Here is a 23,286-nt window from a genome sequence, read left to right as displayed (position 1 = left end):
CCCAGTCCCCCTTGCTTGCCGCCGTCACTTCTTCCTGCCTTACCCTTCGGAATCGCGATGATCTCTTTACGTGCGCGGAAAAGTGCAAACTTCATTCGGGAGATGATAACTTTCACGAACAGACAGCACAAACACGGGCAAGGGGTGAAGTTTGCTCGAGCTACAAGCCTGCAATCAGTGTATTCCGTACTCTTGGATCTTACAAGTAGTAACGGTCCGATAGTAGCCCGACAAATACCGCGCAATCAGCACGCGATCGTTCGAGCATCATATCGAAACTTTAAGCGCGCGAACTTCCAGTGTATCCCCGCTTCTCTCCCCGTAGAAACTTACGTACACATTACTCCTCGTATCACGCGCCGAATCGTACGGCTAATGCATAACTGATATACCTAAGGTATGACAATTTAAAATCTGAAATCTGACGTTTTATATAATAATATAAAAACTTTCAAATTAGAAGCATAGGATCTACATAATAAACTTTTATATAAAATGGCGTCATGTTAACCGTGTTTTATTATGCAGCAACCGCGTTAGTGACCGACTATATATATATCTTGAATTTAAAACTATCGCGTGTGATGCATGAGCATCATTTGTTGATTTTTATATGTGTCGAAGAAATTAAATATAAAATAATCTTGTTGCCGTAACACAGTACCGCTCTTATATTATCTCTTCTTGCGTCTCTAATTATTTATACAGTTAAAATTTTTATCGCTTCGGAAAGCGGTCGTTTCTCGATATAAAATATTTGGCGCGAGAGCTTCGTCCGTCACGTTATTTTTTACGAGTCGCGTCTACGAATCGTATAAAAAATAAATGTGTCTTAATAGCGAGGAGATGTACCAGTTGCTACACGAACGTCGTCGAGATGAGTAATAATGCATGTGTGTTTTTTTTGCATTAATGTTTTAGAGGATCGACTTAATAATAGTAAAACGTCGTGGAAGGTATCAGCTTTAAATTCACGAGCCAACCTGCTATCTACGCGTCAATCGGCACTAACTTTGCGAGCGACAACGTTACAGCTGTAGATGGGACAGGAGAACATAAAGCGGCTTATATCTCCTGTAGTGTGGCAAGATCACCCTGGTATCTCCCTTGCGGTACCACTGTAAACCCTGCAATCCGTGCAAGTGAAGTGATTCAACACTAGTCCCGGCATGCCATTAGCTTCCTGTACGTGTATAATGTACATATATTGATATACATATATACATATATGTGTATATATATTGTGCCATATATATATATATATATATATATATATATATATATATATATATATTTTCGAATATTAGTTTAAGTATCTTCCTAAATTATACACAAGTCTTATCTTAAGTTTTGTTTTTTACAGATGCAGCATTTCGTGGTGTACTACAACAAACTACATACATCTTTCCGGTGAGTCATGATACCTTTTTCATAGAAATGTAAAATCAAACATTACAGCTTAATTATTAGATTAATAATTTAGTTCGTATATAGATATTAATATAAATAATAAAATCTTATTCTTCTTTAAATATATTTTTCAAGTATTTACTTGAAATCTATTTTAAGCAATTTCTTTCGATAATGATTTTTTACTCACGGTCTAATATGCATAACTCTTGTTGTTAAGAATAAAACTGTTATTAAATCTATTTTAGAAACGAAAAAATCAATTCATAATTCGAGATAAAATGCTTTTTATATGCGTAATTTAATCGCATTTATCGTCAAAGAAGAAGAATCAGCACATTTTTTCAAAGTGGTAGATTGGAAAGCTTTAAGTAGAGGATTTTGTTTTCAATATAATGAATTATTAATTCCTCTAATTTTGCGAATATTATCCTATGCAAATTAGACCTCGATAAATGCGGTTAACGCAAGATTATAATTATTCATTTCCTCGTTTTACGCAACGTTTGTCGAATAAGATAAAAACTGAAAGTCGAGTATACCGAGTAAATGCACATATAAGATAAAGTAAAAGGCGAAATTTGGTAAAGACAATCGCGGTAATTAAAACGGACAATCTTTTGCGAAGAAGATTCCACAGAAATTACAGTTCTATTTCAGGATTTGTTGTTAATAATCAATGTTGGCCCTCAGGGCGTCGAAATTAATCGGAGAAAAGTTCTCTCTCCCCACTTCGTTCCTCATAAAAGCGCGCGAGGCCACACATATATTCTTCGAATTAGTGATTAAATAACACTCAGGCGCGATACTGAACGAAACTTCCGGGTTAATAAGAACTTTCGAACTCGGTGTGCTAGCACGTCGATTCTGCCAGCTATTTCATGTTGAAAACTTGGCGCAGACGTGCCCTTAACTTTCTGCTTCGAAATAACTAATTCAATTAGTATATCAGTGCTAGCGTGGGGTTAACTACGTCTTCGCAAGTATACGTAATCCACATTCCAGACTTAACTTTGACATAGCCCGTATCCTCCCTTGAACTTTCGTTTTAGGCTGGCCGTCCGGTTCGAAGAATGATTGCCGCGCGCGTCTGCCGATACATTTATTACACAGAATACAGAGGCTTATTGTTAGTAAAGCGGGTATTTATGTAGCTTGTCCGTGTCGAAGCATACGAGCGTATTCCAATCACAAGATGTATTAATTAATTTGATAGTACCATTCTATGATATCAAATAAACATAGATTCATCATCATGTACAGTAAGACTTCAACTGATCGTGTGATACTTGTTATAATTTCAATAATTTAGAATAACATTTTTTATTGATAATCATTCTTTATTGATCTAATTACTTGCGAAGAGTTAATCTTTAATTATCTTTAGTTTAATTTAATTTAATTTGAATTTCTCGTCAAATCTTTCTTATTGCTTTGAATATATTTTTAATTTCTCGTCAAATCTTTCTTATTGCTTTGATTGAATATATTTTTAATTTGAGATGTAATATTTTTAATTTCAAAAAAGTTTTTTAAAGTTTTTTTTTAATAAGATAAAAATGAATTTTTAATACATGATTATTTCTAAGCATTATTTGTATATAAAAATTCTATTTTGATAAAAAGAAAAATGATAAATTGAGATTACATAGAATATGATATACAATTATATTAATTGTATTAATATTTTTACTTTCTAAAAAAATAAGAATTTTGAAAAAAGTAATATTCTCTTCTAAAATGATCGAGTCAATTTAATTGTCTATAGATGTTTATACAAGTGTGTAAATTCAAAAGACTCGACGAATGAGTTTTTCATCGAATTCTCGTCGGCAACATAATTTGACATAAAACTCGTCGCAGAAATGTATGACTATAAGGATATTCGGTCGGTCGAGTGGCCTGTAGTATGCAGATTTAACGAGCGCAAAATAGCAGACGGTATTCCCGTTTATGTGCAATACAGCCGCGAATTTTCTCGCGCGCGTTACGGCGAGTGCCATTACAAACAATAAGATTATGCGTCGCGTGCCTTCATCGAATATAGTAGCCGCTCCTTCGCGCTAAAGAAAGAGATTGAAATTCAATTTTACGGATAGATATATATATATATATATATATATATATATATATATATATATATATTATATGTATATGTATATGTATATTATATGTATATGTATATTATATATATATATGTATATGTATATATACATGTATATAGAGCTCTCTCGAGGCAAAATCACCCAAGTCGCAAAGCAGGGCGCGAATAAAAGCGGGGCCGTTGCGGCAGGTAGACTCGCATTTCCGTTTAATCTCAATCGCATCCTCAACAGTGCCTGGGATTTTCCCCTTGCTCCAACACCCGTCCCTTTCCCCTTGCATTCTCCCCCTCCTCAGTGACTACCGCGGTAAATATCCGATAATCTATATCCCGCGGATACAACGAACGCTTATATCCGCGGGAAATCGCGAGTCGCGTAACCGAAAAACTAATCGAAAACTTGAGAACTAACCGGAAAGCTTATCGAAAAGCCTTCAGCTCTTTTTCCCCCCCTCTCTCTCTTTATTTATTTTTCTCTCTCTCTTTTGCGAATGGGAGCTTGAATTTCCCAGCGGCGCTTATGCGACATGCTTATCTCGCATGTGCCACCGGTGAAATTTTGAGAATCTTGATAAAATGGGTACATTTCTTTTATAGAAAAAACTCATCAGCTCGTATTTCTTGCCTTGCATCCATGATGCTGAACGTAATTGTTTAAAGTTCAAAGATCGCGATTGGTTTAATGTTATATTAGATATTTTATTTTTTTTCATTTGATGTTATTTTAATGAATTAATCGATATTGTGTAGCTAATATTTTTTCTTTTAATTTAATATTTTTATTTAATTAGTTGATGCAAATTGAAAACATTTTCCGGAAATACAAGATAAAAAAGTACATGAAAAAGATTTTATCAATATTAGTATATGCACATTGTGTAATTTCTTTAATTTAATTATATTTGTATGTGTTTATGAAGCGTAGCGCAAAATTCATTTTAACAGAAAAACATAAGAAAGATATTTGCATTGTTTTCAGCGCAAAATTTATTTTTCACACTAGTTACATTGCCCTTGTTACGCGAGAAAATATCTATATGAACTCTCATATAAAATATATCAATATTTATTTAATATCGATTGATGTATTTTATTGATTAAATCGGTAGATGATCCTTTTCCGATTAATTAAAACGTAGATCTTTTTTTGAATTATACTTGTACATACGCGAAGTAGAAACAATATTGTTCCGAAATTTGACTCACGGCATAAACGGACTGATATTGTGTTTCGCCGATTGTACGTATTCAACAATCGATGATGCATCATTTAACAACGGCGAACAAAAGATGTATCGTGCAACCCAGCCCAACCCAAGAAGAGATCGCGCATCGATGGTTCAAAATTCGTGTAAACTCTCACAAAGGACAGGTTGGATATCACGGGAGATGTACCTCTATCCGTGGGCGCCAACGAACATGGATGGAAGCTTATGGCCGATTAGCTATATCTCACTTTTCGACAGTGGGCGATTGAAATGCTGGCACACATCAGTGCGAAAAGAGAAAGAGAGAGAGGGAGAGAGAGGGAGAGGAAAGGGAGGAAGTGCGGGTGAAGCGAAGATCAACTTGGCTCTACGCGCACGAGCGTTCGTATGCTACCTCTCGGAGATCGATCTCGTTAACTATGGCAACAATATTTCGCCGCGATAGTATCATTCATATGCGCGTAGCCCGGATCTGGCCGGTCGATCCGAAAGTAGCCGGGCTCGCAAAGACCCACACCTTCGTAAGGTGTTATGTAGCACCCCGTGACTTATTCCTGTATCAATACTCTCTAGTGAGAATAATAACATCAATGTCGGAAATATAAATTTTCCAATATTTCGAATTTCATTGATTTTATATATATTCAGAAATTTGAAATCAACATTACTTTATTTTAATTTTAAATGCACGACATGACAATCGCGACTTAAATTTTGATTAAGTAAAATTAGACTTAAATAAGTGCGAAAATTTAATTTACACTGCAAGAAAACATACATATTTTATAAATTGTTACGAATAACTATAAAGCACGTGATTATTTATTTAAAATCCGGTAATCTAACATATCTTGCTAATTCGAATATGTCCTTAATCAGTACGGGTTATAGAGATACAGTGTATATCGCTATGAGGAATTGGAGGGTTGCCTCTCGCGTGAATCAGAGATATTAGACGCGTCCGCAATTTACATCTGGCGAACGATTTTACGGCAGGAAGAGACGGGTGCAATAAGCGCACGCGGAGAATGTAAAAGGAGCACTTTCGAGTCGGTTAATTGGTGGACGACAAAAACCAGGTCTCGAGGGAAAAAAGTCTAGTGCATCTGGACTTTGCGAGGGCACGCTCTTTATATGGAGCAAGGATAGAATAGTCGAGATAACGTTGATATAAGAGAGATCTCATAAAGTCACGTCGTATCCTTGGCCGATTTAGTTTGAATTTCGCCTGACCGGGGATACTTGTTAGCGAGATAACAGACCAAATACGTACGCATTATGCGTAAAAAATTAATATTATGCAATTAAATTTCGATCAAAATTCACAGACTCGTCTGATTAACACTTATTTTTCATTTATCCGCGTAGTTCTCATTAGCATATGCGCGGCTATTCCTATAAGTTTTCATCGATATATCAATAGTATAGATAAACTGTGAGATGCAAATCAGCCGCGAAAACTTTCCAATGTTCGTAAAATCGAAATACCGATAAATCCGGATGAGAAAGATGAAACGAATGACTGCGTTCATTATAAAAATTTATCCTGCGCGGATAAATTTTTTTTCCGCAAAATTCTAATACCTCGATGTATTTGTTCACAATTTCATTATTTTTACCGTTCTCGCATCTAATCTTAAAATAATTTCGCTTTTCGAATTAAGAACTTTATTCAACAAGTTGTGTGGAAAGTACAAAAAAAATTGCAATTATACTTTCAATTTCCTCAAGGCATTATTTTTTCAAATTATGCGTGATTCTATGCCAAAGTCTTTGGTTATACAATCTTCTGTTAATCTCTTTCTAGCAATGTAATTTCATTTTTTTAAGTTTTAACTATTAAATTAAAATTTTGTTGAAATAAAAACCACAGAAGTTTAACTAATATATTTTTTATTTGTATCCAAGTTGAAATTTTGTTTTTATTTTGATGTTTATAAAGGATTTTGATTTTATTTATATAGAAATTATATATTGAAGTTCCTATTATATCTCAAATGGGCAGTAAACGAGTTTCTCATTTAGAAGTTTAAAAAAGAAGCTTTCAGTAAAACTATAGATTAAATAGTTTCAAAATAGGATAATCTGACTTAAAGTATCAAAGTAAATGTTAGATTGAACATTAAGATCGAAAATAGGAAACAATTTTCGACTCGAGCAGTTTTAATTTTATTTTGCAAAGATCTTTATATCTTTATTACATTGCTTACAATAATTAGAAATTATTATTATTATATAATTTAGAATAAAATTTTATCATAGTCTACATATGTTTTATAATACATTTTTCAAAAATGCTAAAAATCTCAAATATTTATATCTACTTTTCTTAAAATGACTTTAAATGAGTTATTTTTTATGCCACAAACAAAATAAATTATCATTAATCTTAATACGTAACATCTCGCAAAATAATTGCAATCATCTTCAATAATGTTTCGGTCTGTCTGATATCTCAATCGATTTCTGCATAAAAATCTTAGTCTTCTTGACTTGCTTGGTAATTCTCGTCTGACGTTAAATTAGCTTGTAGAAAATGCGCGCACAATTTGTATCACGCCAGTACAACCGAGTCGACGGTAATCGAGCTCGGAAATCGATTGATTGGAAAAGAATTAATGGTATTTTTTTACTTCTATACATTTTCACGTCCACATTGGAGACAGCTTTCGTGTGCACTATACATTAAGAATGAGAAAAATTCTGTTTCCGTCGAGCAGATTCGCTCTGCTAAGTGCCTCGAATGAACACACGTTATCCCGATAAATAAGAGATTTGCTGTTTCCATCAATCTTGTGTATTGTACTATACATTTTATAATGGCTTATATGACACGCATGATTGATAACATAATGACTCCAAAAGATATCTGAAAATATTTTGAAAACTTTTTCCCTAAATGTGTGTATGTAGATGTGATTTTATTACAAAAATATATACTTCAAGCATTATTTTAAAAATAACGAGTAAAAAATTTTGAAGTTTCTATTGACCTCATCTCATTGTCAGATGAAAACAATTTACCATTGTTTGTAACACAACTCGTATGTGTGATTTTTTTAGCACAGATTTTTCATAATCGATTTAATCGCTTGGTTGCTTGACGAACGTACACTGAAAACTTTTCAAATTTTTATATAAAATGTGGAAATCCAAAAGAATTTTTATCTGATATATCTCAAATTGTTTTCAAGATATTTAATTATATTTTCTATAAATTTTAAAATAAACGATTGCTGTAATTATTATCTATTTTATGCATTAATAATTTTTATTTTATAATTGACGAAATTTTGAGATATAAAGATACCATATGTTCATGTTAAATTGCATGTGAAACATGTATTATTTTTTGAAAATTATTTGAACGAGAGAAAACTAATCTTGGGACAACAAACAAGAAATGAAGGATGCGGAAAATTATTTTCAGTAATCGAACATTGATCCTTTCGCGAAAGATAGATATTGCTTGAGGAAAATTAAAGAATCTAAAAGATGTCCCGTTATTCCTATAGAAAGCATTGAGCAAAATATTCGATTCTTCATGTTTATTACTACTATTATCGTATTCTATATTACTATTTTGTGCTTGATGTTCTTAAAATAGTTATTACTCTTTGAGTTAATGATGCGCATTAACTCCCCCATTAACGGCAATACTCTTTTCATAAGGATTGTTTATAAATATTAACAGCCACTTTAATTTGAAATTTGTCTTTATAACGCAAAATGATCTCGCAAATGGTGCATTAATGCCAACAATGGACTTAAAATAGATCTGAAATCTTTAAGACATCGATGTTAAATCCGACAGATTGCAATGATTACTTTCTTACTAGGCACTCTATATATTTTTATCGTCATCTGTTTTCTCTTGTCTATTTCATGTTAAAAAAATAACGTTCAAAATTTAGTTAAAGCTTACTTCCATATCGCTGTTGCAACAAATATATTATAGAAGGATTGTATAAACTCTCTATAAACAATTCTCTTAAAAAATATCTTTTTTAAAGTATAACCTAATCTAATAAGAAAAAATATAATGATATTATATATAAAAGTAAAATAGAAATTGTGCAAAATAACTATATTTTTTGAAATATACATATTTTTAATTAGATAATCGAGAACATGTTTTAATATGTAACTTATCCGTATATAAATTCATTATATTTTCTAACAGAATTATGGTAATGCATAGAAATGTTAATAATATTTTAGCAATTTTAATTTTTCAAGACATACAATGAACCAACTCTGCAAACTTTTTCCACAAAATTCATAGTGCGATATTTTAAAAAAACTAATGTGGATTTCACACGCACATAAAATATTTAAAAAAAGAAAAAATAGCAACTTATTAAATATAATTTTTTACACATATAAAATGTCAGTTCATTGCTTGTGAATACCGATTTTAAATTTAATAACGGTTTATTTGGACCAACTTAGATCAATTATTTCTTATGGTAATTAGTCGTAAAAGCTTCTGCAAACTAAGCTACTGGGATGCCTCGTTGTTCATTAAAATTTTAGTGAAACTTGTGCTCTTTAAAAATTTTAATTTAAAGTTTTATTATCGATATATATTCAATGTTGAATATTATAAAACATAATACTATATAGTGAATTTTGTCAAAATTTGTTTATAAGAAAAGAATTGAATTTAATTCATCACAGAATTTAACATTAAAACAAGAAATAATTATATATAAGAACGAATTCTGTATTTATTTTTGGCTAATCTTCTTTAAGGAAAATATTGTAGTTTGCTATTTTGCATTATAGATGACTCATATATAGATCTATCTGCGAATTTTTCGATAAAATAATATGAAGCAGCGCTTTTGCATTGCTTATTTTCGCGGTGATCAAAAACTGGCAATATTCGTGATCGTTCCCTTAAATGTATTCACACGTATTGCCCGAGTGTTACGTCGTCGTCTATTCGGAATGTATATTGGGAATAGTATTCGTCAACGTTCCTTCTAAGGACGTTAAACCGTGGGAAGTTCGCTCACGAATCGCGAACGGCTTAGAAACGTTTCTCGTGCACTGTACTTTTGATGCGAGCGATCGATGCGCGAACGGTTTACGTATATTTCGGGTCGTGAATACCGTGGTTTGGCATCAAAGCTCGCCGTTGGGGAAACTAGTTGATCAAACAAACAAAATTCGAAGAAATAGTTAAAAATGTTCCGAACTAGTGATGTAACTTTGCGTCACCGTTGCCAGAAACCGTAACATTCTAGTTCATCTTTCATGTACAGCGAGTATTGATTTTCCGCGGAAAGCCTGCAGACAATTTCGTCTTTCGGATAAGACGATTTTCCGAAAATCACTGATTCGATATTCGCCGATGACCGATGCTACAAAATTCCGCCCCTAAACGCGTCGACGGGCACAATGGCGACATGATCGTTGAAAAATTCGAGACCTCGCTTTGTTGCTTTTGCGTACCCTGTCTTTTTTTTCCGTCGAAATATTCGTTACGATACAATACATGTTTTTGCTGGAATTTTAAATACGAGAAAACTCGCGAACGCAAAATATTTTCCTTGTCTCGCCTGACCGCAGTGTAAAAAATTGAAGGGGAGCTAATTGTTCCCGCGCTGAGGCAGATTAACAATGAATGAACGCCAGCGCGAATATTGCTGGGACGTTATCCATTTTTGGCAACGTACTATGCCGCACGCGTGGACATTACCTAGGATAGTTTCCATGTCACGGTAAGTCCGCGAGCGAAATCCGCGAATGTTTCAAATTTCATAATTATGTAAATTATTGGCAGTAAGTGCACATTCAATTACAGTCGAAACCATTAAGTATTTAACGTTACTCACGGATGCGCGCACGATTGCATTTATATTGAATAATTTAAAAGAATGATTCCGATAACTCTCCAAGCACATGTAATTGCGCGATATCGGGATTACGAAATAATTATAAACATTGAAAGAAAATTAATATTTTTTAAAATAATGACGTACTGAGGACGTGAGATGCTAATATAATTGAGATATACGAGCATATTTATAGAATAATAGGTCAATAAAGTTTAAAATTCGTAAATTATTGACAGATCTGTTTTCATCATAAAATCATAAATATATATACGCACTCTAAATTATTACATAAACATTTTTATCTCCAATTATGTTAAATAATTTTTATTAATGATTCGGTTTAAAATACGATGATACTGATAACGCGCTAACAATATTGCCACAAAATCGTTGCAACAGATGCTTGAGATACATCTGTAACAGCGTGCAGCGAGAAAGAGAGAGAGAGAGAGAGAGAGAGAGAGAAGAATCCATTTTTACGCTGTCCTAGTGTAACTCCCCATTTATCTTCCACCTGCGCCCATCACGTACTTGTCCGGTGAGTTCGAGAGTTCGTAGCGGAGACGAATGTCTCTCGCGAAAATCAGACTCGAAAGATCGATCGAATGGCGAAAGAGCTGGCCGCGCTTTGTCTTTACATCTTTCTCTTACCTCGCATTTCCTTCCGGATTCCTCGCATCGCTGATCTGCTTATTGGTGCTTCGCGGTCGACTAATCTTCCTTAACGCGAACCATCAGCACTGATTTTCCAGATACTTTATTTCAAGCGTCTTCCATACGACAATAATCATGCAACTATAAATTAATTAATATAAAATTTTTTAAATTAATAAAATGCCTGATTATTGCATTCATTCTTGAGAAATTGTTAATATATCTATAAAATCTATTGTATTTTCTTATCGAAATACAATAAATTTTATGAGAAATTTTTAATTTGCAGAAAAGCATACAGATTATAAATTATAAAATTGATTCGCGCGCGAAGCAGACTTTTTAAGAGAATTTTTAAGAGTCAAACGAACTGTTGAGAGTGCGCTTAATTAAAAGTCACTGAGAATCAGATACACTACATTCTTTTCGTTCGATAAAATCGTTTTTTTTCCAAACATTACACCCTTGTGTTCTCGTGAAGGCACTAACGCGACAGACAAACGATGTCGCGACGTTTGGAATGTCGAAATGGACTCATCGAGCGACCGCACAGAAGACGGATGTTCCTCGCAGAAATCAGACTCGATGGATCGATCGTGAATAGAGAAAAAAACCTGCCCTCATTTCTTACTGTCCTGAACTATCTCGTCTCTCTTTCTTTCCTTCTGTCAGATGCTCTTTTTTTTCTCTCTTTTCTATCCTTGATCCTTGCTATCTTTGCACGCAAAGGGGCCAAGTACTTTTCTTGTCGTGTATGATACGTTCGGGCAAACTTGCCCATTGACCGTGTCATGCAGCGACACTCAAAAATGACAAATGATTTTCGCGAAAATTAAACACATAGCATCGATCGCGTGTAAGAGAAACTCTTCCGTTTCTATTCAGTGTCAAAGTTTTGACATTATTTTTTTTGCAATTTGTTATTTTTTTTTATTAGCAAGTCGACACATATGATATCGGAATGATATAGAAAATATTTTTTATATTTTATATTTTAGATATCAACAGAAATCTCTATCTTAAAGATAGAGAGAGAAAGAGAGATGCTTAGATAAAATTTTATCCAAATATATCTAAATAATCTATTTATCTAAATATTTATATATATTTGTGCGAGAACAATATGGTTTAAAATTAAGATAAAAAATCAATTTTATTTCTTTCAAAATTTTTTCAAAAGTGCTATAATATTATTCTCTTACTTTATACATATGACAGTAATCTTTGCATATTTTTGTGCAGAGAATTTTTTTCAAGATTAGTAGCAAAAAGCAAGAAACATTATGGTATAAATGTGTATCTGTATATGTATATATGTGTATATAAGCAAAGATTATGAAAGCATCATAATCTTTGAGAGAGAAACATCCATTAGGTGATTTTCTCACATCTTTTGCATTTTTATATCACTCGAGGTAGAATCAAATGTGTAGGTCGTATAATTTAAAAGAGATAGGCGTAAGCCTGCATTATACACTGAAATGTAATGAGTAAGACTTAATTGTGTAATGATCGAGAATAGAAAATATTCGAAATTTTCTCAGCATTGTTGATAATAGGATGACAAAATTTTTGTAATAAATTACTCACTTTTATGAATACGATTCGTCGTTTAAAATACAAGTACTCAATTTCTATATATTGAAAAAATAAAAAAAGAACATAAAAATATGCCAAACTGTAAAGAGAAAGCAATCATGTAGAAAAAAGTATTTTGTAAAGTTTGTAAAATTTATAATCCTTTATGATATCCTCGAAAAGAAAAACTACGGTTTACAAAAAATTTTTATAACATTATGAATATATTTTATATATGCTATATTTTTCGATATTTTCAGAATTTTTCTATTGTTGAATTATTAAAAAAATAATTTTTATTATATAGAATTATTTGCCACAAGCACATACACACGCACAAATAGTCCTTGGTCGATAACTTTACGTTTAATCCTACCTCCTTAAATTCGAGAAACTTCTTGTACTAATCAACGGCGCGCGTTGTTAATGGCATTCTCAATAAAAACGCTGGAGTATATTTGCTTCTTGTATTTGTTTCTTACTTCTTGCAACTCGATGCGTTGTTCCCAGGATACCACCGATGTGGAACATTCAGTATCTCGACGGGAGGTTCCCCTTATCTGTCCGAGGAATTTCAATTTAGAACCACCGCTAACAAGGACTCAAGGTCCAATCCACGAAACCTATACAATCGCTCGCATTTCGCCGTAGCATATCAAGAAAGCTTTTGTGCTGCAGCCTTGCGCACATTGGAATTTCCTTTAAAGTGATGTGCGAGGTTCTGATATGACGTATGATTCCGTTTACTTTTCAACTATGTTCGCATACTTATTTCCAGAACTATACAATTTCGATTTCATGTGCTCACGTTTTTATTAATAATGCTACTATTAATTACGGCTGTTATGCTTACAATGGTATGTAATTATTATATAATTGCAATTAACATTTAAATGCTTGCGTGACATTTATTCAGTGATATATTTATTCACTTTAATTTCTGTTTCTCATATTTATGATTAATTTAAATTTAAATATTTTTTTTATTTCTCTTCCCGCCTATTTAATTTGTTCTACTTTTTATATATATAAAGTAGGTCAAAAATACGCATTACAAAAATAGGGAAGTCATTTGATAATGAACAAAAACATATAAACATTATCAAATTAATTTTATTACAGTTATTTTATGCTTTATAATATCGTAAAAATTAAAAATTATAACAAAAAATAACAAATATTAAATTTTTGATTCTTCAAAATAGTCTCTCTTTGCTTTTAATACTGCCGCACATACTCTTGGCATTCTTGACAACAGTTTTTTTAAAGTTGTTACTGATATTGGATTCCAACATGTTTGCAAACAAATATCAGTAATCAAATATCTGGAATCAAATATCAGTAACAACTTTTAAAAAACTATTGTCAAGAATGCCAAGAGTATGCGCGACAGTATTGAAAGCGAAGGGAATTTTGAAGAATCAAAAATTTAATATTTCTTTTATTATTTGTTATAATTTTCACTTTTTACAATATTAAAATATAAAATAACTGTAATAAATTATAATTTGGTAATATTTATATATATTTTTGCTTAAAATAATGGCTTTTCCATTTCTATAAGTGATGCAATATTTGTGTGTATGATATATAAATAGTTTAAAAGATTTTTTTTTGTAAACTGATAGCCTAACTGTAAAAATAAAAAATAGCTCGCACTATGTTTTATGTAGATCTAAAACGTCTACAATTTTTTCGGGTTTTCTGGGATTAAAGTCAGCTCACGCAATTGTTGGCAGTTTCGGAGCCGAATGTTCATCCTGAAAATCAAATTTAAAGGATCGATCGGAAAAAAGGCGTCTCTTCGCCTTTCCACCTCTGTATTCCCTTGTCCCCAATTGCCCCTGAACCATACAGGGTGGCACATAACATGAAATACTTATAAGATGGGATCTAATTCCCGAAACACAGAAATAGATTCATTTGTACGTACGCTGAAAGACATTCGCTCTCGCAATAGCTAATAGTACCTTGAACGTAGGATATAGCTGTGTTTTCTTATTTTTCTCGAATCTATCTCAGAAGTATTTTCCGCACGTATCACATGACACCCTATATACACACGGTCGTGCATGTTCATCTCCTTGTATAGTCCAGGATGCTATAAATGGTGACTGTGTGTCGTCGCGCTTTTCTCTCGCCCTCGAGAGAAAAGACGAGCAGCTGTCTCCTCCGTTGCGTCGTAAGATATTCGTTCAAGTGGACTCATCGCGCGTGTACAGGGCACAGTGTTACACGATGTGGTGCGGCTCGATGCTGATCGCGAGGAGCTTGACCCGTTGCTAGAACGGGGAGGAAAAGAGAGAGAGAGGGAGAAGAAGAGAGAGACCAAAGAGAGGGTAAAGGAACCCGTGTCCTTCCCTGTGGAGGATCCGGGGGTGGCGGACGAGATCGGCGTTGCCGACGTTAGTGCCGTAAGGCGGCACTCAAGAGCCTTGGACCACTCTCTAAATGACTGGCGACTGTCAGGCCCACGAGACTCGAATTTAATACGCGAGAGATTTTGGCTCGTGACACGCTCGCCGCTTTCGTCGCGTGTATGTGTAATACATGTGTACACGTTCGCAGACGCACACGCATAACAAGTGTATACGCTTACAGTTGATACGTGTACATTTATGTAACACGTATACGCGTACACGATGCGCCTTCGAGCGTGTCCCGCGAGCGTTTTTAGCGGAGCGTGAGCTTTAAAAATGGTACCGCCGGTATTCCGTCGGAGTGGCCGCGTCGTTTGTCACGGGAAATTTAGTATCATTATGCTCTCCTCTTTTCGCCAACGACGGCCCGCATCGGAGAACGATTTCGCGTTCATTGTTGCGACCGAGCGAAATAATGACACGCTCGTGGGCGCGTACGAAAAGTGCGTGTCTCCATCCACACGCATATACATACGAATAATGAATTTAATGGGACATTTAATAGGCACTTTTAAACCGCGCGCATATATTGACAAATGGTAATTAAAAACTACGTTTTTCCGGGTGCATGTTTTCATGGATTTATTATTGTATTGTAAAGGAAATAAAGAAACAATTAAGTTTATTAAGAAACAATTAATTTTATTAATTTTGTTTAATACAAACTTAACTTAATTAGTATAGATAGACATAAATAGAGATAGACAGATGTTTATTGTCGCCCTGGGACACATAATTCTCTCAGGCGTTATATCCGCTTCTATACAATACAATGTTCAGCGTAAATACAGTATTCGTAAAATAATCTGTGTAAATTAAATTTATACTTATTCTACTATTAATTAAATTTATACTAATTCGTTATAATTCTTCAAAGAAAAGATAGTGTGCAAATACGTAAAAAAATTTCGGGAAAGTTACACTTGTTATAAATTACTTTCTATCACGTCCCTGGATGCTTCAATATTCTCAAAGTAAGCATCTCTAATCTCATTTTCACAAGATAAAATTCGAATTATCGATTATAACCGAAGACTATTACTATTTTTTTTTTCTTTTTTTCGATTTTTAGAGGGTCGCTCCGTCTTTCGGCAGGCGCCGCGTTGTCGGCGCAAATCGATCCGCGAGATGCGATTATTTATTCAAACGGAATATTTAGCGCGTTCAGTTACACTAAAGCGATTACTTTGGGGAAAACACTCATCGTAGCTTCATAGTCCGTCATCAGTCAATTAAATTACTTTATTCTCTTTCCCTCTCTAGACAGATCATTCTTACGCGTTCGCCGTCAAAGAGAATAACTCTTTCGACGCTACCGCAAAAAGAATCAAACGGCATCGAAACGTTGCAAAATAAAATAATATCAGAAGGCTCTCTTTTTCTCTCTCTTTCTTTGGGGAAATTGTTTCTCTCCTTAATGCTAGTTCTTTGTTAATTCCGCGAGTTTCTATACGCGATTCGGATATAAAGAACGTTTTCATACTGCGCTTTAATTATTCAATATCCGAGAATAAGTTCACCTTTGTGATTCGTTACCTAATTAATTCAAGTGGCAAATAGCCGGAATCGATAATTTCTACCCGGATAATTAAACGCGGATTTTGTCTCTTATTGTTGAAGCTAATTATTATTGGCTTTTCTCTTGAATAAATTAAGACAAGTTGATAGCCACACCAGGGAAATAAAAATCCCGTGTGCGAAAACTCGCACATAAAGCTCTCTCATATGTGTAATAATCGAACGTTGGAGAAATTTTGTAACGTGTGCGATTCGTATTACGATTCTTTTTCTTTGCACGCGAGCGTCTCTCATAAAATCTGCGTCTAGAGACACGGAAGATGGTCCATTTATACGTATTTGATTGCCAGGCCGTTTTAAGAGAGGGGCCATTTACGTAGAAGCGCGAGACAAGCGCGGTCCGACTACTAGAGGCAAGAAACTAGGTCGAGTAATGTCTCCGACGTTCTTTCCTCTTTTTCCTCCTTCCTTGCTTTTTCTTTTCTTCTCTAAAGCGTTCTTGACTGTTCGCGCGCGCACTATGCTCTCTTAGCGTATAATAACCGGACCGTGGTGGGCGCGCGTCCGCGCGCATCCCGAACACGAAAGTTCGCTAATGCAGTCGGAATTTCCAATTCGAGGCAAACTTTTTGCCGCGTCGCTCGTTAAAAAATTCCTCGCCACAAACGTGCGAGCTGAATTTTTCATAAAAATATCTTCGTGAGCCTCCTCCGCCGCCGCGGATCCCCGCAGAGTTCATCGGCGTCGTCGGTCTCGCCTGGGCTCTCAGTCTGGGTTTTACCCACCCCTTCCCGGTCGCCGAAAAATTCCATATAGGAACTTATGGTATCGAGAAAAATCCGCATGGATCCAAATATATTCCGATGGGATTTCTATCCGATTTTATCCGCTCTTATCCAGTTACCTATCCCTCGATACTATCCGGCTTAATATGAAACCTTCTCTGAAAGCGTGGCACGCTTCTGTCGACATCAGCCGCTTTCCGTACATCTCCCTCTTTTAAATGCATTGTGATATATCTGCTTTTTTTTGCTTATTCGAAAGTAATGAACGCGAAAAGGATTACAAGAGTGCTTAATGCGAAACGCTCTCTCGTGTGTCATAATCTGCAACCCTTAATATGTCAATACGTTCGATTTTTGCGCGACACGCTCTTCTCAAGCTTAACCTACACCCGATTCCCTTCAGGGATCGCATCATTTATCATCGTATTCGAGATTAAGAGGCATTCGAAAAGGTGTGCGAGGTTCTAAGACTCGAGAGTAAGCGCGCGTCTCGATCTTCAGCCGGCGCCCCTTGATTCGTCAATACCTTCGGCCACCAGCGCGCGACTACGTCCAGAGCTCTTCGTCCGAAAAGGGGGCCCACGAGGAATATCGTCGTTTCCGTATCTAGCCCTCGCGGAAGTAGTCGCAATTAAGCGCGGCATTCCTACATATTTTCGATTCTTCTTCGTCGTCATGCTCGACAGCCGCGACGCGAGCATCATCCCACCCATCGAGCAATAGCCCGCGCGCTCATTACCGGATCAATTCGTCGATTCGCGCCTTCGTCCGACAGCCGCAGGCGGCCGAGGTGCCGTTACATCCGTGTACGGCACTGGGATCCGGAAGGGGATGTTCGCGCGAGTGGTGGGGCACGAGCAGCTGGGGCGGCCTGGAGCTCGGGAGTCGCGAGCCCGCGGTACCTACGCCGCGCCAGGTCTGGGTTTGGCCGGGTCGCGACAACGGCGGCGGGTGGAAGTAGAGGTGGAGGTGGATACGGTGGTGGTGATGAGGATGGTAGTGGCAGCGGCGCGGATGCTGCGCAAGCAGGGGTGAGCGAAAACGAGCCAGCCTGGCGCGGCGACGGCGGCCGACTAGCGGCCGAACAAGCGGAGCGAGCGAGCGCGCGCGAGACCACCGGGCTTGGTGAGCCACCCCCGTTTTGCCATCAACCCCGTCGTCCCCCGAGCGCCTACGCCGCTCTTTACCCCGCGTCATCCCTTCGTTCGCCGCCCTTCTCCGCCTCTGCCTCCTCTTCCTCCTCTTTCCTCCGCCGCCGTCGCCGCTGCCGCCGCCGCCGCCGCATCCTATATTCGCTCCTACTCCTTCTCCGACGCGTTTTGGCCGCCCCGTTCGGTTCGTTCTACCACTGCGTTCGTCCGTTCGTTCGTTCGTTCGTACGTTCGTGTATCCCTGGCCGACAGAGCTCGTGCAGAGTGCTCGCTAACGTCTGCGAGACCCGTCTCGCTCGTCGCGCACGACTTCGTACGGCGAATATACAGCTCGCTATCGTCGTGCGCGAGCGTAATTCTTTTCATCCCGAAAATTGCATCCGAAGCTTTCGCAGCGCCTCAAACAGATCTCCAACCAGCCCTCGCCCTTCGTTCTTTTCCGGCCCGATAGCTTAACCGGCTGGTCAAGAAAAAAAGAGGTACCTGGTTTACTCGGGTGATAGCGACGAGAAGGAAGGGCTCGTTTACGACGCGGAACTCGCGATATCTCGCTCGTATCGTCTAGTAGCGCGACGTGCGTGATCTCCGCGCGAAAGATACATTACATACACGTCATGCTACGCGTCTGTCATCGGTGAGGGAAGTCGTGTTGTGATACAGCCGCGCTGCTGGATCAGTGCCACGTTGAAGACGTCGCCAATGACAATGTCGTGGATAACGACGACGACGACGATGACGACGACGACAGTGTCTGGCGCGAAAAGCGACGACGGTGATGGAAAATTGAGTGCGCAGTGATTCGAGGGAAGAACTGCTACGACGACTGAAAACTGCGTGCGTGTGAATGCGTGGCAGCGTACGTGTGTGCGCGCGCGTTCATCACAATCAGGACACGCGTGCACCGTGTCGCGCGTACTCTCGACGACGTCCTGCTCGTTGTTGAGACCAACCCTCTTCTTGGTACACCTAAGTGAGGCGTTCAACGTGGCCGATCCTTGGACATGTAAGTAACACGACGCTGACACGACGCGGTCAACGGCGGTCAAAGGCGCAGCGACCGCCCGCGAGCGCGACACCCCCGTTTTCATCCCCCGTGCGCGCAGCTGGTCGCGCGCGCGAGCGTGCTCGCCTTTGTTTGCCCTTCCGCGTTCTCCCTCAGGGCCGAATACAGAACGACGGATTGTTAGCCGCAGATCGTATATGTGCGATCAATTCAGATCCTATTATGGATTCAGGATTTCCGTGCAATAATGGAGCGCGTTGTAGCTAGGGAGAGAAGCTCGGGAACACACCGACGAGCGCTTTGATATAATTACACTGCAGAAGGGTCGAAGGCCTATTAAGATCCATTTATATCGTTTCCGGACATCTCTATCTCGTGACGGATATAAGATTATCCCTTGATTCTTGCTGTGGATATTGTAAAAAAGAATAGGCGAGAATTTCAACAAGCGTAGATTTTAAAAAATGTATAAATAAATTTTTAGATCTGGTTGTATCGCTTGTCTATTATGTATATATATATATGTGTGTAAACATGACTTTTGAAATTCGATTCTTTACAGTCCAGTACAACATGAAATTGAGCTGCTTCCTATACATGATTGCAATTGCTACTGTAATTCGATGCGAAGCTCTGCCCATTCGTACACGCGCTGCAAAATTTACGGTTGCAACGACGTTCGATACGTTTTCGATGGGCGGTTCATCTTCGTATCCGGCTCGCAATTTTTCTGAGCTGACAGAAAAATCGGTCAAGCCGTGCACGGTCCGAAAGTCCCGTTCACGCAAACTGGGTGAGGAGAGATCGATTTGTTTGGTGGACAGCGTGTGATACTGACAGAACTCGAGCACGCGAGTAAACACTCGAACGGGGCTGCGTGTGTCGAAGGATCAAGGGGTAGCTGGAATCAAGGGGAAACGGGGGTGAGCTGGACGACGACAGAGGGAGAAGGGTGTGTGACGAGACAGGGCGACCGATAGGTCGAACGGGTGGTCTACTCCGGGAAAAAGAATTCGATGTAATCGCCCTGAGCTTTCCTCGAGAGCTCGGATCGACGGGAGGCAGGATAGCCGACTCGGGTTACGAGAGACTTTGGGTTTCCTTCTTTGGATTCTCTCGCCGCGGGGGAAAAACGCGCATCTCGTCGGGAAAGATTGAAGGAATCCAAGGAGATTTGTTGGGCATCGCCCACGTAAAAGAGACTTCGATATCGATATCGTGTTAGTGACTTATCTGAAAGCGAATCTCTTTCCAAAAACTTCATACTAACCACTACGTTACAGAAGATGATACGTATATAAGAATATAAAAAAGAATCTGATCGCAATGTCTACTCTCAACAGTTTACAATAATATTATAGGAAATTAAATTCACGTTTTTTTTATTGTGCTTGCTTATTAAAATTTTCAGAACTTATTCAATTATTGAAAATAATATAAGCAAATCTTGGTAAATACAGACATTTGCAGAGTCAAGAGAGATTTTGCATTGTTAAAAATTTCTGTGAAATATATTGGTCACATTTCAGTCTTTTATTTTCGAAAGATATATATTTGTAAATTTATTTTGTTTTATACAAGAACCATCTAGTTAGCGCCGACATACAAAGTGAAACACTGTTACTTTAATGGTAGGAATCCGACCTTCCATGGTTCGTAACACAGTAAATGTTCCAAGGTGCTAAAGTGCGTTTTTATCAAAGAACACAAGTCCGTATACTATTTGTATGCAAAAAGAAGTTCTTGAAATATTTAAGTAGTCTTTTAATTACTCGACGAGTGTTTCAAGTGATTATATAAAATTATAAATTATGAAATATAAATTATAATATTTTTATTTCATTTGTATGTTAAATATCGATTCGTGTTACTTGTAATGATAATATTTTCAACATTCAATTTTATAAAATTTAGTGCATAACTCGAAAGATTAAATTTAAAGCTCTATCGTAATTAGTGCAATTTTTAGTGAATGAATAAGAAATATCTTTATAAAATATAACGAGAGGTAATATATCTTTATCATTTTGCATTTCTGTTGTAATCGTGATCAGGAACATGTGGTGTTGGCAGAAAACCAACGATTGATTGGTGTAAATTCGGGTAAAATTTGTTCTCGAATATATATCTCTCTTAACGTTGCCTGTCAATTCTCTGTCAGTTTCTGCTAAGTTGAAGAAGAGACGTACGAGTTTATTCAGAGATTTTTTAGAATATATATTTTTTAGGATATATATTTTCTTTTCTGTTGAAACATTCTCTCTTCTCTGTTTTCAATTATACTATACCTAAATTTTAACAAAAAAATATTAGAAAAAGTTTGATTTTTAAATGTATATTGCTATCGATTGTTCTCTCTCCTTTTCTTTGCAAAACCAATTTTAAAATGTGAGCGTAAGTGAGAAATAAAATATTAACATACATATTACTATTTTGCAATTATACTTATATGATAGGAATGCAATTCGAAAGAGATTAATACTAGTCACTTTATGAACTGTTCACTTGCCGCACGAGAGATTACTACCTAAGTTACGTGCTCATAATAGTCCATTTTTGCCTCGAGCGAAAAGCAGTGCTTAACTTCCATCACGCGTGCTTACTTTTGCTAAATACATAATCCAATTAGATCAGCCCGTGCGTGATATTGCATTCACAATTCATTATCGTGAAATTAATATTGTATCGTATTCTATATTATTGGCTTCATCTATTACATCTATTAATTCTCATTTATTATTGGACGGATATGAAACAGATAGGCATTAAATTATATCGCAATTAATTATTAATACGGCGCAATCAACTTAATACTTCTTTATTCCCTTTATAAGTCGGGTTAATCAACCCTTTCCTAAAGATCGGAATAAAAATAATCGAGTTATCTCTATATGCACGTCCACAATATTAGTTTGAAACGTAATTCACTCGGGACCGTCTTCACGAACTTTACTCTCAATCGCGATAATAAACGCAACGTGCGCGGCCGAGTTGCTCGGGGAGCGTTCAACGTGCGCATTTAACTCTGGTTTAGATAGAGAGCACAGTTTCCATTCATCAAACTGCGAATCCGACAAATATGTGTGGTCGTTAGTAAGCACTCCTAGAAAGTGCCGTCTAATACGCTTTTCGGTTGGTCCGGCGAACGAAATCCGCGCTCACGTTTCCGGTTTCACTTCATCCGAAGGATCACGCGCATCGTCGATCATTGCTGCTAAAAAGCTAACTGAAATTTTCTAAGTGACTTTAAATATCTTCGCTGAAACTTCGCCTCTCCTTGGAACTTCCAATTTTTCGCATTTTGCAATTAATGAGATTTCGAAAATACACGAATATGTATAAAAAAATTCTTTACGATCATCACTTCCGTCTGATGGTCTTCGCACGCGAATTAATTTCTTCTGAGTGAAAACAGAGAATTACAAATTATAAATGATTTATTAGTAATTTTCCTAGCGTAACTTTGCATATACGCACGACACTATAGCAATATAATCCTACAATTCGATTGTTTTTGTTTTTCTCGGGATCAACATATCGGATCAGGAATGTATCTCGTGTCGCGTACCGTGCATAAGAACGAGGTATTCGCGGGATGTCTTTCGGGAA

General features: G+C 36.9%; 1 protein-coding gene across 2 annotated transcripts in view; it reads left to right on the top strand.

Moving 5' to 3' along the window:
- The first annotated feature begins 88 nt into the window (after positions 1 to 88).
- Positions 89 to 23,286, top strand: part of LOC145961436 (uncharacterized) — a 73,015-nt gene continuing 49,817 nt past the window's right edge. Inside the window, exons 1-3 of one of the 2 annotated variants that reach the window (XM_083081599.1) lie at positions 89 to 397; positions 922 to 1,185; positions 1,364 to 1,410. The gene's annotated coding sequence lies outside the window, so the exon portion shown is untranslated. Of the gene's footprint in view, positions 398 to 921; positions 1,186 to 1,363; positions 1,411 to 18,480; positions 19,678 to 23,286 lie in introns of those variants that run through there. The other variant, XM_083081600.1, reaches the window with a different exon arrangement.

The sequence above is a fragment of the Camponotus vicinus genome, unplaced genomic scaffold (genome assembly GCF_025532165.1).
Source record: "Camponotus vicinus isolate PSW18456_S1 unplaced genomic scaffold, iyCamVici1.0 SCAF_11, whole genome shotgun sequence".
NCBI classification, from domain to species: domain Eukaryota; kingdom Metazoa; phylum Arthropoda; class Insecta; order Hymenoptera; family Formicidae; genus Camponotus; species Camponotus vicinus.
The sequence above is the reverse complement of the archived record's forward strand: the minus strand, read 5'-3'. Positions and strand labels throughout refer to the sequence as shown.